Raw genomic sequence first — 18,239 nt, forward strand, 5'->3', positions numbered from 1 at the left:
GCAATGCATTCAGAGCATGCATTTGAATGAAATGATATGTTAAGGTGATTTGAATATACACAACATTTCTTATTTTTCTTTTTTATTTTATTTTATTTTATTATTATTATACTTTAAGTTTTAGGGTACATGTGCACAATGTGCAGGTTAGTTACATATGTATACATGTGCCATGCTGGTGTGCTGCACCCATTAACTCGTCATTTAGCATTAGGTATATCTCCTAATGCTATCCCTCTCCCCTCACCCCACCCCACAACAGTCCCCAGAGTGTGATGTTCCCCTTCCAGTGTCCATGTGTTCTCATTGTTCAATTCCCACTTATGAGTGAGAATATGCGGTGTTTGGTTTTTTGTTCTTGCGATAGTTTACTGAGAATGATGATTTCCAATTTCATCCATGTCCCTGCAAAGCACATGAACTCATCATTTTTTATGGCTGCATAGTATTCCATGGTGTATATGTGCCACATTTTCTTAATCCAGTCTATCATTGTTGGACATTTGGGTTGGTTCCAAGTCTTTGCTATTGTGAATAGTGCCGCAATAAACATACGTGTGCATGTGTCTTTATAGTAGCATGATTTATAGTCCTTTGGGTATATACCCAGTAATGGGATGGCTGGGTCAAATGGTATTTCTAGTTCTAGATCCCTGAGGAATCGCCACGCTGACTTCCACAAGGGTTGAACTAGTTTACAGTCCCACCAACAGTGTAAAAGTGTTCCTATTTCTCCACATCCTCTCCAGCACCTGTTGTTTCCTGACTTTTTAATGATTGCCATTCTAACTGGTGTGAGATGGTATCTCATTGTGGTTTTGATTTGCATTTCTCTGATGGCCAGTGATGGTGAGCATTTTTTCATGTGTTTTTTGGCCGCATAAATGTAAAATGTCTTCTTTTGAGAAGTGTCTGTTCATGTCCTTTGCCCACTTTTTGATGGGGTTGTTTGATTTTTTCTTGTAAATTTGTTTGAGTTCATTGTAGATTCTGGATATTAGCCCTTTGTCAGATGAGTAGGTTGCAAAAATTTTCTCCCATTTTGTAGGTTGCCTGTTCACTCTGATGGTAGTTTCTTTTGCTGTGCAGAAGCTCTTTAGTTTAATTAGATCCCATTTGTCAATTTTGGCTTTTGTTGCCATTGCTTTTGGTGTTTTAGACATGAAGTCCTTGCCCATGCCTATGTCCTGAATGGTAATGCCTATGTCCTGAATGGTTTTCTTCTAGGGTTTTTATGGTTTTAGGTCTAACATTTAAGTCTTTAACCCATCTTGAAATAATTTTTGTATAAGGTGTAAGGAAAGGATCCAGTTTCAGCTTTCTACATATGCCTAGCCAGTTTTCCCAGCACCATTTATTAAATAGGGAATCCTTTCCCCATTGCTTGTTTTTGTCAGATTTGTCAAAAATCAGATAGTTGTAGATATGCGGCATTATTTCTGAGGGCTCTGTTCTGTTCCATTGATCTATATCTCTGTTTTGGTACCAGTACCGTGCTGTTTTGGTTACTGTAGCCTTGTAGTATAGTTTGAAGTCAGGTAGTGTGATGCCTCCAGCTTTGTTCTTGTGGCTTAGGATTGACTGGTGATGCAGGCTCTTTTTTGGTTCCATATGAAGTTTAAAGTAGTTTTTTTCCAATTCTGTGAAGAAAGTCATTGGTAGCTTGATGGGGATGGCATTGAATCTATAAATTACCTTGGGCAGTATGGCCATTTTCACGATACTGATTCTTCCTACCCATGAGCATGGAATGTTCTTCCATTTGTTTGTATCCTCTTTTATTTCATTGAGCAGTGGTTTGTAGTTCTCCTTGAAGAGGTCCTTCACGTCCCTTGTAAGTTGGATTCCTAGGTATTTTATTCTCTTTGTAGCAATTGTGAATGGGAGTTCACTCATGATCTGCCTATCTGTTTGTCTGTTATTGGTGTATAAGAATGCTTGTGATTTTTGAACATTGATTTTGTATCCTGAGACTTTGCTGAAGTTGCTTATCAGCTTAAGGAGATTTTGGGCTGAGACGATGGGGTTTTCTAGATAAACAATTATGTCGTCTGCAAACAGGGACAATTTGACTTCCTCTTTTCCTAATTGAATACCCTTTATTTCCTTCTCCTGCCTGATCGCCCTGGCCAGAACGTCCAACAATATGTTGAACAGGAGTGTTGAGAGAGGGCATCCCTGTCTTGTGCCAGTTTTCAAAGGGAATGCTTCCAGTTTTTGCCCATTCAGTATGATATTGGCTGTGGGTTTGTCATAGATAGCTCTTAGTATTTTGAGATACGTCCCATCACTACCTAATTTATTGAGAGTTTTTTAGCATAAAGGGTTGTTGAATTTTGTTAAAGGCCTTTTCTGCATCTATTGAGATAATCATGTGGTTTTTGTCTTTGGTTCTGTTTATACGCTGGATTACATTTATTGATTTGTGTATATTGAACCAGCCTTGCATCCCAGGGATGAAGCCCACTTGATCATGGTGGATAAGCTTTTTGATGTGCTGCTGGATTCGGTTTGCCAGTATTTTATTGAGGATTTTTGCATCAATGTTCATCAAGGATGTTGGTCTAAAATTCTCTTTTTTGGTTGTGTCTCTGCCCGGCTTTGGTATCAGGATGATGCTGGCCTCATAAAATGAGTTAGGGAGGATTCCCTCTTTTTCTATTGATTGGAATAGTTTCAGAAGGAATGGTACCAGTTCCTCTTTGTACCTCTGGTAGAATTCAGCTGTGAATCCATCTGGTCCTGGACTCTTTTTGGTTGGTAAGCTAGTGATTATTGCCACAATTTCAGAGCCTGTTATTGGTCTATTCAGAGATTCAACTTCTTCCTGTTTTAGTCTTGGGAGGGTGTATGTGTCAAGGAATTTATCCATTTCTTCTAGATTTTCTAGTTTATTTGCATAGAGGTGTTTGTAGTATTCTCTGATGGTAGTTTGTATTTCTGTGGGATCGGTGGTGATGTCCCCTTTAACATTTTTTATTGTGTCTGTTTGATTCTTCTCTCTTTTCTTCTTTATTAGCCTGGCTAGCGGTCTATCAATTTTGTTGATCCTTTCAAAAAACCAGCTCCTGGAGTCATTGATTTTTTGAAGGGTTTTTTGTGTCTCTATTTCCTTCAGTTCTGCTCTGATTTTAGTTATTTCTTGCCTTCTGCTAGCTTTTGAATGTGTTTGCTCTTGCTTTTCCAGTTCTTTTAATTGTGATGTTAGGGTGTCAATTTTGGATCTTTCCTGGTTTCTCTTGTGGGCATTTAGTGCTATACATTTCCCTCTACACACTGCTTTGAATGTGTCCCAGAGATTCTGGTATGTTGTGTCTTTGTTCTCGTTGGTTTCAAAGAACATCTTTATTTCTGCCTTCATTTCGTTATTTACCCAGTAGTCATTCAGGAGCAGGTTGTTCAGTTTCCATGTAGTTGAGCGGTTTTGAGTAAGTTTCTTAATTCTGAGTTCTAGTTTGATTGCACTGTGGTCTGAGAGATAGTTTGTTATAATTTCTGATCTTTTACATTTGCTGAGGAGAGCTTTACTTCCAACTATGCGGTCAATTTTGGAATAGGTGTGGTGTGGTGCTGAAAAAAATGTATATTCTGTTGATTTGGGGTGGAGAATTCTGTAGATGTCTATTAGGTCCACTTGGTGCAGAGCTGAGTTCAATTCCTGGGTATCCTTGTTAACTTTCTGTCTCGTTGATCTGTCTAATGTTGACAGTGGGGTGTTAAAGTCTCCCATTATTAAGGTGTGGGAGTCTAAGTCTCTTTGTAGGTCACTCAGGACTTGCTTTATGAATCTGTGTGCTCCTGTATTGGGTGCATATATATTTAGGATAGTTAGCTCTTCTTGTTGAATTGATCCCTTTACCATTATGTAATGGCCTTCTTTGCCTCTTTTGATCTTTGTTGGTTTAAAGTCTGTTTTATCAGAGACTAGGATTGCAACCCCTGCCTTTTTTGGTTTTTCATTTGCTTCGTAGATCTTCCTCCATCCTTTTATTTTGAGCCTATGTGTGTCTCTGCACGTGAGATGGGTTTCCTGAATACAGCACACTGATGGGTCTTGACTCTTTATCCAATTTGCCAGTCTGTGTCTTTTAATTGGAGCATTTAGTCCATTTACAATTTAAAGTTAATATTGTTATGTGTGAATTTGATCCTGTCATTATGATGTTAGTTGGTTATTTTGCTCGTTAGTTGATGCAGTTTCTTCCTAGCCTTGATGGTCTTTACAATTTGGCATGATTTTGCAGTGGCTGGTACCGGTTGTTCCTTTCCATGTTTAGTGCTTCCTTCAGGAGCTCTTTTAGGGCAGGCCTGGTGGTGACAAAATCTCTCAGCATCTGCTTATCTGTAAAGTATTTTATTTCCCCTTCACTGATGAAGCTTAGTTTGGCTGGATATGAAATTCTGAGTTGAAAATTCTTTTCTTTAAGAATGTTGAATATTGGCCCCCACTCTCTTCTGGCTTGTAGAGTTTCTGCCGAGAGATCCACTGTTAGTCTGATGGGCTTCCCTTTGTGGGAAACCCGACCTTTCTCTCTGGCTGCCCTTAACATTTTTTCCTTCATTTCAACTTTGGTGAATCTGACAATTATGTGTCTTGGAGTTGCTCTTCTTGAGGAATATCTTTGTGGCATTCTCTGTATTTCCTGAATTTGAATGTTGGCATGCCTTGCTAGATTGGGGAAGTTCTCCTGGATAATATCCTGAAGGGTGTTTTCCAACTTGATTCCATTCTCCCCGTCACTTTCAGGTACACCAATCAGACGTAGGTTTGGTCTTTTCACATAGTCCCATATTTCTTGGAGGCTTTGCTCGTTTCTTTTTATTCTTTTTTCTCTAAACTTCCCTTCTCGCTTCATTTCATTCATTTCATCTTCCATCACTGATACCCTTTCTTCCAGTTGATCGCATTGGCTCCTGAGGCTTCTGCATTCTTCATGTAGCTCTCGAGCCTTGGCTTTCAGCTCCATCAGCTCCTTTAAGCACTTCTCTGTATTGGTTATTCTAATTATACATTCGTCTAAATTTTTTTCAAAGTTTTCAACTTCTTTGCCTTTGGTTTGAATTTCCTCCTGTAGCTAGGAGTGGTTTGATTATCTGAAGCCTTCTTCTCTCAGCTCATCAAAGTCATTCTCCTTCTAGCTTTGTTCCGTTGCTGGTGAGGAGCTGCATTCCTTTGGAGGAGGAGAGGCGCTCTGCCTTTTAGAGTTTCCAGTTTTTCTGCTCTGTTTTTTCCCCATCTTTGTGGTTTTATCTACTTTTGGTCTTTGATGATGATGATGTACAGATGGGTTTTTGATGTAGATGTCCTTTCTGTTTGTTAGTTTTCCTTCTAACAGACAGGACCCTCAGCTGCAGGTCTGTTGGAGTTTGCTAGAGGTCCACTCCAGACCGTGTTTGCCTGGGTACCAGCAGCGGTGGCTGCAGAACAGCGGGTTTTTGTGAACTGCGAATGCTGCTGTCTGATCGTTCCTCTGGCAGTTTTGTCTCAGAGGAGTAACCGGCCGTGTGAGGTGTCAGTCTGCCCCTACTGGGAGGTGCCTCCCAGTTAGGCTGCTCGGGGGTCAGGGGTCAGGGACCCACTTGAGGAGGCAGTCTGCCCATTCTCAGATCTCCAGCTGCGTGCTGGGAGAACCACTGCTCTCTTCAAAGCTGTCAGACAGGGACATTTAAGGCTGCAGAGGTTACTGCTGTCTTTTTGTTTGTCTGTGCCTTGCCCCCAGAGGTGGAGCCTAGAGATGCAAGCAGGCCTCCTTGAGCTGTGGTGGGCTCCACCCAGTTCGAGCTTCCTGCTGCTTTGTTTACCTAAGCAAGCCTGAGCAATGGCGGGCGCCCCTGCCTCAGCCTCGCTGCCGACTTGCAGTTTGATCTCAGACCGCTGTGCTAGCAATCAGCGAGACTCCGTGGGCATAGGACCCTCCGAGCCAGGTGCCGGATATAATCTCGTGGTGCGCCGCTTTTTAAGCCTGTCGGAAAAGCGCGGTATTCGGGTGGGAGTGACCTGATTTTCCAGGTGCCGTCTGTCACCCCTTTCTTTGACTAGGAAAGGGAACTCCCTGACCCCTTGTGCTACCCGAGCGAGGCAATGCCTCGCCCTGCTTCGGCTCGCGCACGGTGTGCTGCACCCACTGTCCTGCGCCCACTGTCTGGCACTCCCTAGTGAGATGAACCCGGTACCTCAGATGGAAATGCAGAAATCACCCGTCTTCTGTGTCGCTCATGCTGGGAGCTGTAGACGGGAGCTGTTCCTATTTGGCCATCTTGGCGCCACCCCCCCAACATTTCTTATTTTTCAACAGAAAGATCTCAAGTTCTGTAGACTGGGAAGTCTAGCATCCTTAGTTAGGAACATACCAAGAATTTGCATTCAGTAGTGCCGAAGGAACAGCAGCTCCGTGACAGTTCAACTCATAAGTGGCTCCTCTTTCCTTTCTCTTACTGTCAGGTTCCTATAATTCACTCTACGTCAATACATTATGGATTTAATGTCAATTAGAGAGCCTTCAAAGAGCAAAGTGACCTGAACACTTTGCAATGAGATGCACTTGAAAATACAAATGAAAAAATGACAAAATACACTGTTACATCAAAAATAAATGCTATGCACTAGATTTTTCCCCTCTCCACCTCCAACTTGTCCTTGTTCCTGTAAGAAGTCAAGATGTGGCTATGTTAAAAAATGGGTGGATGGGTGAACAGATATGGAGCCAACACTATCTCTTATACACAGAGGAAGCAGTGAAGGAACCTTTCACCTTGATTTTAAGCCTGACAAACAAAGGCCAATTTGGTTGTAAGGAAAAGATGAAGTCTTAGGAGAAAATGACCTTGCCTTTCATTTTCGACCTTATAATAACCATTCTGAAAAGTTGTAAAAGGGAATCCTATGTTGATTAAGATAGTGAATGGACCAAATGACTTCATTGGTTTAAGTGAGGTACACCCTGTCCTCACCTTAAATTCAGGGTGGGAAAGGCCGGACTGTCATCTTACTCTTTTCTAATCGTCCATTTAGTGGATGTTATTGTTCGATGATTTGTTCGATGTTATTGCTGTTTACCATGGGGGCTGTAAAAGATGAAGCCATTTTAGTGTAGGTCACCAGAGCACACACTCTGGAGCCTACTGCTTAGATATGAATCTCAGCTCAAGTCCATGTATGAGCTGAGTGACTCTGGGCAAGTTACTCAACCTCAGTTTACTCCTCTATAATATGGGCATAATAACAATTCCTCCTTCATAGCTTTATTGTGAAGGTTAAATAGTTAACATTATGTAAAGTGATTAGAACAGTGCTTCATAATAATAATTATGTTGATATTAACTTATTAAAAATTAATATTACTTAAATTAGTGTTATTATTGTTATGCATTTTATTACTTATCTATAGACTCTGGAAACTCAAGGCCTTTCTGTCTTTTCACTCTTGAACAGGTCACTGTCTTCTACATCCTATCCTTTAGTTTTCTATCAAATTAACTTTTCCAATTAATGCCTTTCATCATTGTTTTTTTTCGGCTCACACTGTGGACTGACCTCACATTGAATAGACAATAACTCAAACACTCTTTGATTACCACTCAGGGCTCTCCATAGACTGGCCTCAACTGTATTCTCCAAACTTTTTAGTAGGGAAGATGAAGTCGCTTTGGTTTCTCAGTCCATTTTCAGAGACAGCAGCACCATCTACTGGACGATCTTTATTCTAAGTAACTGAGCATTCACATTCTCGACTGTTAGAACTTGAAAGAGCGACAAAGCAGAGGTGGATGTTGGTGTTGTCTTTGGTTCATTTGTTCTAAGATCACATTCCAAGGCTGAATACATGAAAGACCATGAAAGAGTTAAGGGAATGCCAGGTACAGTATTTCATGTTGAAAGACTTTGAAATCATGATTTTAGAATGTAAAGGGAACTTAGAAGACAATGGTAAAGCAGCAACAGTTAGAGTAACGCTGTATGTTTATGTATCGCTGAGAAGTTTTTAAAGAACTCTCACATGATTTGACCCTCAAAGTAGCCCTGAGAAATAGACAACACAGATCTTATTATCTCCATTTTAAATGAAAGGAGAGTTAGGCAAAGGAAGGATAATTAGGTGCTTTAGGTTTCACACCAGGAATTGTGACTCAGTGTTGTGGACTTTCCATTACACTATACTTACCTGCTCCAGACTCTCATTCTATAGATGGGAAAACTGACTCCTGAAGAATCTAAGCAACATCTCTCAAATCCAATGGTAAGTTGTAGTAGTATCAGAACAAGAGTCTCCTGATTAACAATTGGCACTCATTGACAATTCTACTTCTTCACTTTCTTATAAAATTTGTATAAATTTAAAGGGTATAGGTGCAGTTTTTTTTAACATGGATATATTACACAATGGTAAAGTCTCAGCTTTTAGTGTAACCATCACCCAAATAACCTACGTCATGCCCATCAAGTAATTAATTTCTCATTCCTCACCCCTCCAACCTCTCCACCCTTTTGAGTCTCCAGTGACTATTATTGCACACTCTACGTCCATGTGTACATGTTATTTAGCACCCACTTTTAAGTGAGAACTTGCGGTATTTGGCTTTGTTTCTGAGATGTTTTTACTTACGGTAATGACCTCTAGGTCCATCCATGTTGCAGCAAAAGATGTGATTTCGTTCTCTTTTATGGCAGTGTATATTCTTTTGTGTATATACACTACATTTTCTTTATCCAATCCTCTGTCGATGGACACTTAAGTTGAATTCATGTCTTTGCTATTATGCCCCACTTTGCCCTAACCCCAATAATGACAACACCATCAGTGAAAAATAGAGAGGTGATGATGAAACTCTCATTGGAATTATTGCTCTGAATTGTGAATGTAGGCAGGTGAAGCATGAAAAGGTGAAGCATGAAAATAAATTGATTCTGATACCTGCCATTGGTACAGTCACTCCAGGGTAGAGCCTGGTCCTGAGGTTGAAGAAAGAGGCTGGGTAAGATGGCTCATGCCTGTAATCCCAGCACTTCGGGAGGCTGAAGTGGGAGGACTACTTGAACCCAGGAGTTGGAGACCAGTTTGGGCAACATAGCGAGACCACATCTCTACAAAAAATAAAAAAAAATTAGGCAGGCAGGGTGGCGCATGTCTGTAGTTTCAGCTACTCGGGATTCTGAAGTGGAAGGATCACCTGAGTCCAAGAAGTTGAGGCTCCAGTGGGCTGTGATTGTGCCCCTGCACTCAGCCAGGGTATCAGAGCAAGACCCTGCTTCCTGAAACCACCCTCCCGACCACAGCCCCCCAAAAGAAGGAGGTGGTGAGAGGAAGGGACTGTACCTTGAACCTCAGATGGACTCTCCAGATTTTCCCAGGCTTGGCTCTGAGCCACATTCTCAGGACACCAGGTTAAGGAGGCCACTTGAGCAGGGCTACTCCACAGCTACCTTCTGACCTCTGGCTCTGGGCAGGTCTTCGCCTCTTTCTGCAGGAAATGGGGCAGGTTGCTATGGGGGCTGTGGGTTTTTACAACACATCCTTTGCCAGGTCTAAGACCTTTTCCTGAGCAGCTCTCACAGTTTGAGCTCTGGCACTAAACACACTGGTGGAGTGAGAATGTCTTATTTCCTGGTCTCAATTCCTACTTTTGGGAGTTTTAATGAAGATTTGATCATTCTCTAAGGGCTGAATCCTGGCACAAGAGTTTCCTGGAAATATAAAAATGTCACCTGGGCTTGCTTGCACTTAGGTAACCCTTGCTGGTGCAACTTTGAAAGAAACCAGGAGACCCTTTTAGTTAAATATTTAAAACGATTTAATTGTCAAGCCTTCACAAACTCTATTGGTTCTTTTGCAGTTGATTAAATTTTCTAGGACCACACTTTCTAGAGCAAGCATTGTTTCATAAAACCAATTTAAAAATGAGTGTTCAGCTAGATTCCAAATTTAGCACTATGTACATTCACCAAATTTCTGTCATTGCCAGGAATTACTGGACTCCTTTTTCTTGTTGGGTGGACAGCTGGAGTTTTCTAATTACACTGTATAGTTTGCTCTGCCTTTTTTTTTTTTAATCTAAGAAGAAAACTTTTTCTTTTTCTTGCTGCATAAACAGTAGTGGTTTCAAATGTCAAAATCTGAACTCTAGATCTTTGCATGAAGCTTACTTCCCATGCTACCTGTGTCCTGTGTCCTTCAAGATGGTGTGTTGAAGTGAAGCGAGGACACACAGTGGAGGAAGCTGTGGACATAAGGTTAAGATGTTACCCAAGATACAGGTCAGGCTGAAAGAGGATGGGGTAAGCGAGAAAAGATGGTTAGAAGGTAAATTTCTTAGTTGGGCGCTGTGGCTCACGCCTGTAATCCCAGCACTTTGGGATGCCAAGGCGGGCAGATCACGAGGCCAGGAGATCAAGACCATCCTGGCCAACAGGTGAAACCCCGTCTCTACAAAAATACAAAAAAATTATCTGAGCATTGTGGCGTGTGCCTGCAGTCCCAGCTACTTGGGAGGCTGAGGCAGGGGAATCGCTTGAACCTGGGAGGCAGAGGTTGCGGTGAGACAAGATTGCGCCACTGCACTCCAGCCTGGCGACAGAGCAAGACTCCGTCTCAAGAAGAAAAAAAAAAGAAGGTAAATTTCAAAATTTCTTTCCTCCTATTTGTCATATCTTCTCCTAGGACACCAAAAGGGCCTCAGGTAGAAAAAGTTCAGAGATTATAAACTGAGCACAATTGATGAGGTTAATTGACTATAGAAACAATGCAAAGCAGCATCATTCATCTGGGGTAATACCCGAGGTTCAGTGTCCCACGCCAAAGAAATCAAAGATACGGACACACGAGCAGTGAGGTTAAGAGCAGAGGTTTAATAGGTGAAAGAAAGAGAAGAGCTCTCTCCTGCAGAGAGAGGGGTCCCAAGCAGGTTTTCGGGTGCATTGCGAAATGCAGCAGGTTTTATAGATGAGCTTGAGGAGGTGGTGTTCGATTTACATAGGGCACAAAAGATTGGTTGGACCAGGTGTGTCATTTGCATAGGGTGCGAAAAACTGGTTAGGGCTAGATGTGCCATTTGCATAGGGCATGAAAAAGCTGGCCACCCCACCCTAATCTTTTATTATGCAGATGGGTTCTCTATCTGGCTGATGCCATGTTGCCTGTTTCCTTACTGTACACGTGGTGACAAAGAAAAGGGAAGATAGAGCCTCCATGTGGAACATGCCTGGCTCTCAGGTAGCCCTTTCCTATTGGCACAGCTGCCAGCATTCACCTGTGCAAGCTTCTAGCTTGCTTGTATCTATGTCTGCAGCTCGATTTTTCAGGTGGTTGTTAGAAAAGAAACGATTTTGAGGCTGTTTTTCGTTAAAAGGGAAATTCTGCTGAGGACTCTGTTACCCATACTATCTGCCTAAATAACTTCTCTCTATCTCTTGTAGCAAATGGATTTTTCAGACGGAGCTCTTTTCCTCTTTGGAGGGAGGCCTTAGCCTGGGGAGGACAGCTAGGTGCCGAAAAGAAAAGAAGCACATTTAACAGAGGCACATTTGACATCCGAGGAACACTGAAATATGGTTTAAATCTTTATAAAAATTTCTATAAAATGTGCAAAGGAATGATTACACTGCTTGATACAGCAAAACATTGTAATATTCTTAATCAGTGGCTCAGCTATCACAAATCTCATCTTCAAGGCAGTTTCTAAGTTGACCAGGTAATTTATAGTCCAAATAGGGACACTTTTGGGTGCAAAGAGCATGCGATTTATGATTTCACTGGGCACAGGCATACACCAGGCCTGTCCTTGCACACTCCTTTTTCATCTAGTTCTCTCAATTCTGGCATGCACTGCATCACCTATGTTCATGTTTTTCTCCCAACTAACTCATCTGTGGGATTTATTCTGTTTTCCCAGAGGATCTAGAATGTAAATTACTGCTTTGGTCCTTACTGAGATCAGCACAACAAAAACCCAGTGGGTGTTCAAGCCTCATCTCTCACCACCATGCCTCTCTCGCTTATGGTTTAAAAGGAAGTTTCTTGGTCTAGAGCCAGTGCCACCCCAGGAGCAATGAGCACGCTGAACACTCAGATCTTGCTTTTTCTAAAGATTGTTTTTCAGTGAAAGGGGCCAGGGCTTTTTGGAGACATGGCTGATTCTAGGGCAAGAGTGCGAAAAATACAAGATGAGCCTGGAGAGTCTTGTAGTGTGAGGAAATAAGGAAGTGCTCAAAAAGTAAAAGCATGTAGGCATGCATGGGATAGACATACCAACCTGAAAGAGCTCCTGGGGGCCAAAACTGGAAGAATTTAAACAGTAATTTTTTTTTTAATGTAGCATTGAATTATAACACAAGTATAAAATAAATGTACATAAGCCTATGTTGCTATACGTAAATAATTGAATAATCAAATTAATGAAGGATGAGCGATAAATTTTCATTACAGAAGAATTTCAGATAGTATGTGTGTATAATCTACCCTCTCCTCACTCTCCAAAAGTGTGAACTGGACATAGTGACTGATTTCCAGTGAGTAGATATAGAAAGGGGAAAATAGTAACTTTACAGTGGAGAAAACTGGCAAACACTACTTTAACCAAAATGATCAAGTTTAACATCACCAGTAATAAGTCATTTTGCTACCACACTACTTCCTGTTTTGCTGTGATGACGAAAGGACCTCATCTCTGTGGTATTCTTTTCCAAATCCCATAATCCATGTTGAATCATGATGAAAACATATGATGAAACTGTATTGAGGTATATTCTAAAAATTACCTGACCAGTACTTCTCAGAACTTTTGAGGTCATGAAATACAAGGCAAGACTGAACAACTGTGAGAGTAGAGTGGACTAAGATGACATGAGGACAAAATGCAACATGGCACACAGCCTTGGATCCTGGAGCAGAGAAAGGGCCTTAGTGGAAAAAGTGGTAAACCTTATTAAAGTCTGGAGTGTAGTTAATAGTAATGTACCACTGCTGGTTACTTAGTTTTGAGAACAGTGCCATGGTAATGTAAAATGGTTATAGTGGGAGAAGTTGGGTAAGGGGTATATGTGAGCTCTCTACCATCTTTGTAACTTTTCTATAAATATAAAATTATCCCAAAATAAAAAGTTCATTTTTTTTGAAAAACAGAACATAGTTTCCAGCTTCATCCATGTCCCTGCAAAGGACATGAACCCGTCCTTTTGTATGGCTGCATAGTATTCCATGATGTATACGTGCCACATTTTCTTTATCCAGTCTATCATGGATAGGCATTTGGGTTGGTTCCAAGTCTTTGTTATTGTGAACAGTGCTGCAGTAAACATACGTGTGCATGTGTCTTTATAATAGAATGATTTATAATCCTTTGGGTATATACCCAGTAATGTGATTGCTGGGTCAAAAGGTATTTCTGGTTTAGATCCTTGAGGAATCGCCACACTGTCTTCCACAATGTTTGAACTAATTTACACTCCCACCAACAGTGTAAAAGCGTTCCTATTTCTCCACATCCTCTCCAGCATCTGTTGTTTCCTGACCTTTTAACGATCGCCATTCTAACTGGCATGTGATGGTATCTCACTGTGGTTTTGAATTGCATTTCTCTAATGACCAGTGATGATGAGCTTTTTTTCATATGTTTGTTGGCCGCATAAATGTCTTCTTTTGAGAAGTGTCTGTTCATATCCTTCACCCACTTTTTTATGGGGTTGTTTGTTTTTTTCTTGTAAATTCAATTAAGTTCCATGTAGATTCTGAATATTAGCCCATTGTCAAATGGATAGATCGCAAAAATTTTCTCTCCCATTCTGTAGGTTGTCTGTTCACTCTGATGATAGTTACTTTTGCTGTGCAGAAGCTCTTTAGTTTAACTAGATCCCATTTGTCAATTTTGGCTTTTGTTGCCATTGCTTTTGGTGTTTTAGTCATGAAGTCTTTGCCCATGCTTATGTCCTGAATGGTATTGCCCAGGTTTTCTTCTAGGGTTTTTATGGTTTTAGGCCTGTCTGGGGTTGGGGGTAGGGGAGGGATAGCATTAGGAGAAATACCTAATGTAGATGACGGGTTGATGGGTGCAGCAAACCACCATGGCATGTGTGCAGCTATGTAACAAACCTGCACTTTCTGCACATGTATCCCAGAGCTTAAAGTATAATAATAATAACAATAATAATAATAATAAACAGGACATAGCAACTAGCTTAAAGAGGTTTTATTTACCAAATCTGGACCAATTTTAGCATAAAATTGGGATTATAAACCAATAAATTCAGTTAAGGTTTATGAGTTTGTACTAAGGTAAATGAATGAATGGGTGAATAAATAAATGAATTGGAGGGACAAAAATGTTTTTCCTTACATTATATTGCCAATTCATAAATGTAGAAGGGACAGTGAATTTAGAAAATTATCAATGGATGCCAAAACTAGTGATTGAAAGTTTGATGATTGAACAGTTACTTGCATAACCTTAAGGTATTTACCTGCAAAGGAAGTACAGGGGGGAAAGCAGGAACGTACTTATGGTTGAAGAACATTGTCAGATGTTCATAAAGAATCACCATTAATATGATGAAAAATAGACAAACTGGCGTTGTGTGCTTCTGGAAAGGATGCACTGAGGGCACCACATCTCTTTCATGGTTTTCCTGTCCCCCCAGAAGGCATTACCTGAATCCTAATCATGGAGAAATATCAGAAAAATTCAGACTGGGAAGCCTTCTCCAAAATAACTGGTTTATATTTTTTTAAATAAATATTCAGGCTAAGAAACAAAAAAATTGGCTAAGGAATCATTTCAGATTAAACGGGAACAAAGAGCCATAACAGATAAATATACGATGTGATATAGAACTGGATCTTGCACTGGGGTGGGTGGGAGCTATTAAAGGACATTATTGGGACAATCAATTACATATGACTATCAACTGGGGATTAGATAATAGTATCCTATCAGTGCTAATTTTCTTGATTTTGATAATTGTGCTGAGATTATGTAAGGCCACGTGTTTTTATAAAATACACACACAAGTATTTTATTTAAAAAAGAGATACCTCTTGCTGCTTTGTGGAGAAAGGACTGCAGAGGAGATAAGAAGGAAGCAGGAAGCCATTAGGAGGCTATTTAATACTACGAGCAAGAGACAAATGAGGCCTGGTGTGGTGGCTTATGCCTGTAATCCCAGCGCTTTGGGAGGCTGGGGCAAAAAGATCCATTGAGGCCAGGAGTTCAAGACCAGCCCAGGCAATATTGTGAGACCTAGTCTCTACACAAAAAAATAAAAATATTAGCTGGGCATCGTGGCACGCCCCTGTAGTCCTAGCTACTCAGGAAGATTGCTTGAGCCTGGAAGTTTGAGGTTGCAGTGAACTATGATTGCACCACTGCACTCCAGCCGTGGTGACAGAGACCCTGCTCCTAAAAAATAAAAAAAAAAAATTAAAAAGATGATGCTTTTTTGTAGTTGGTGGTACTTGTAGAAATGGTGAGAAAAGGCTGGTTCTATTTGGAAAGTAAAACCAAAAGGGTTTGCTGATGGATGGGCTGTGGCTGACTGGGAAAAAGAGACAAGGATTTCAGCCTGAGCAACTGGGAGAATGGAGGCGGGAAGGGGCTGTCACTTAACTGAAAGGGGAAGATCCTGAGAGGAGCATATTTTGGGGGTGGGGGAAGATCAGGATTTCAGTTATTACACATTGCAGCTCATTGCTTTCCCTCAAGTGTAGCTCTGATAATCCCATTTCCCTGGCTGATAATTTCATTTCTTCAGTAGTTGAGATGTTACCACCAAAGGACTTGGCATTCGAGGTCTTTCTCAGCTTGGTCCCATAACACTTTATAAAGGCAGTATTTGCTCCCCTCCTCAGTGTTCCTTTTGTTTCACTCTAATTGAAAGACTTGTGATTGTTAACTTTTTTCCTGTTGGTGTTTCCCAAAATAGGGTCTGTATATAGTTGTTGATCTGAATAATTGCTACAAATTGTACTGGCAGAAATATTTTTCTATTGATAGTTACACACTGATCTTAATGTATATTAGAAAATGACAACACTAGTTCATCAAACCTGTGATAACATTAGTATTATCATTAGTACAAATCTTGAGTATTATCATTAGTATTATCATTAGTACAAATCTTGGTAAAATAGTGGATCGGTTTAAAGTCAATAGAAAGAAAAACATTGTATAAGATATTACAAAATAATAATATGAAGGTGGAACATGAAAACCTGGAGCTGGAGAAATACTGTACTGTTAGGGGATAATTTTTTAAAATATGTTTCATTTTATAAAATTTAAATATACCAAAAATAGAGAGAATAAACCAGTCATTCAGCTTAGAGTTGCCTCATGTCTAGGTTGAAGGTCCCTCTGGCTCACCAGTCTATTCCAGCTTAGTCAACCAGGAGAACCCACAGGAATTCAGTGCCCCTAAGCCCCTGTTTAAAAATGAAGGGCTTTTGAATAGCCAAGGCAATTCTAAGCAAAAAGAACAAAGCTGGAGGCATCACGTCACCTGACTTCAGACTACATACTACAGGCCTACAGTAACCAAAACAGCATGGTACTGGTACAAAAACAGACACATAGACCAATGGAACAGAATAGAGAGCCCAGAAATAAGGCTGCACATCTAGGACCATCTGATCTTCAACAAGGCTGACAAAAATAAACAATAAGGAGAGGACTCCTACTCAATAAATAGTACTGGGATAACTGACTAGCCATATGCGGAAGATTGAAACTGGACCCCTTCCTCATACATACCACATGCAAAAATCAATGCAAGGTGGATTAAAGACTTCAGTGTAAGACCTCAAACTATAAAAACCCTGGAAGACAATCTAGGCAATACAATCCTGGACACAGGAATGGGCAAAGGTTTCATGACAAAGATGCCAAAAGCAATCACAACAAAAGCGAAAATTGACAAATGGGATCTAATTAAACTAAAGAGCTTCTGCACAGCAAAAGAAACTATCAATTAGCAGAATAAACAGCCTACAGAATGGGATAAAATATTTGCAACTACGCATCTGACAAAGGTCTAATATCCAGCATCTATAAGGAACTTAAAGAAATTTACAAGAAAAAACAAATAACCCCATTAAAAAGTGGGCAAAAGACATGAAAAGACACTTTTCTAAAGAAGACCTACATGTGGTCAACAAACATATGAAAAACAATATCACTGATCATTAGAGAAATTCAAGTGGCAAAACCACAATGAGATAACATCGCACACCAGTCAGAATATCTATTATTAAAAAGTCAAAAAATAACAGATGCTGGTGAGGTTGTAGAGAAAAGGGAACACTTACACACTGTTAGTGGGAGTGTAAATTGACTCAACTATTGTGGAAAGCAGTATGGTGATTCCTCAAAGAGTTAAAAACAAAACTACTATTAGACCCAGCAATCCCATTACTGGCTATATACTCAGAGGAATATAAATCATTCTACCATAAAGATACATGCATGTGAATGTTTATTGCGGCACTGTTTACCATAGCAAAGACATGGAATCAACCTAAATGCCCATCGATGACAGATTGGATAATGAAAATGTGGTACGTATACACCATAGAACACTCTGCAGTTATGAAAAACAACAAGATCATGTCTTTCATGTGAACATGGTTGGAGCTGGAGGCCACTATCCTTAGCAAACTAACAGACACAGGAAACCAAATACTGCATGTTCTCACTTATAAGCGGGAGCTAAATGATGAGAAGTCATGAACACAAAGAAGAGAACAACAGATACTGGGGCCCACTTGAGGGTGGAGGGTGGGAGAAGGGTAGGAGGTGGGGGGAGCAGCAGAAAAAGTAACTATTGGGTACTAGGCTTAGTACCTGGGTGATGAAGTAATCTGTACAACAAACTCCCATGACACGAGTTTACCTGCATATCAAACCTGTACATGTACACCGAAACCTAAAAGAAAGTAAACAAATAAAAATGAAAGCCTTCGAAGCCAGGAGTGGTGGCTCACGCCCATAATCCCAGCACTTTGGGAGGCCGAGGCAGGAGAACCCTGTGAGGCCAGGTGTTTGAGACCAGCCTGGACAACATATTGAGACACTGTCTCTCCAAAAAAAAAAAATTAGCCAGGCATGGTGGTATGCACCTGCAGTCCCAGCTACTGGGGAGGCTGAGATGGGAGGATTACTTGAGCCTGGGAGTTCAATGATGCAGTGAGCTATGATTGAGCCACTGCATTCCAGCCTGGGTGACAGAGTGAGACCCTCTCTCTAAAAATAATAATAAT

The sequence above is a fragment of the Pan troglodytes genome, chromosome 1 (assembly GCF_028858775.2).
Source record: "Pan troglodytes isolate AG18354 chromosome 1, NHGRI_mPanTro3-v2.0_pri, whole genome shotgun sequence".
NCBI lineage: Eukaryota > Metazoa > Chordata > Mammalia > Primates > Hominidae > Pan > Pan troglodytes.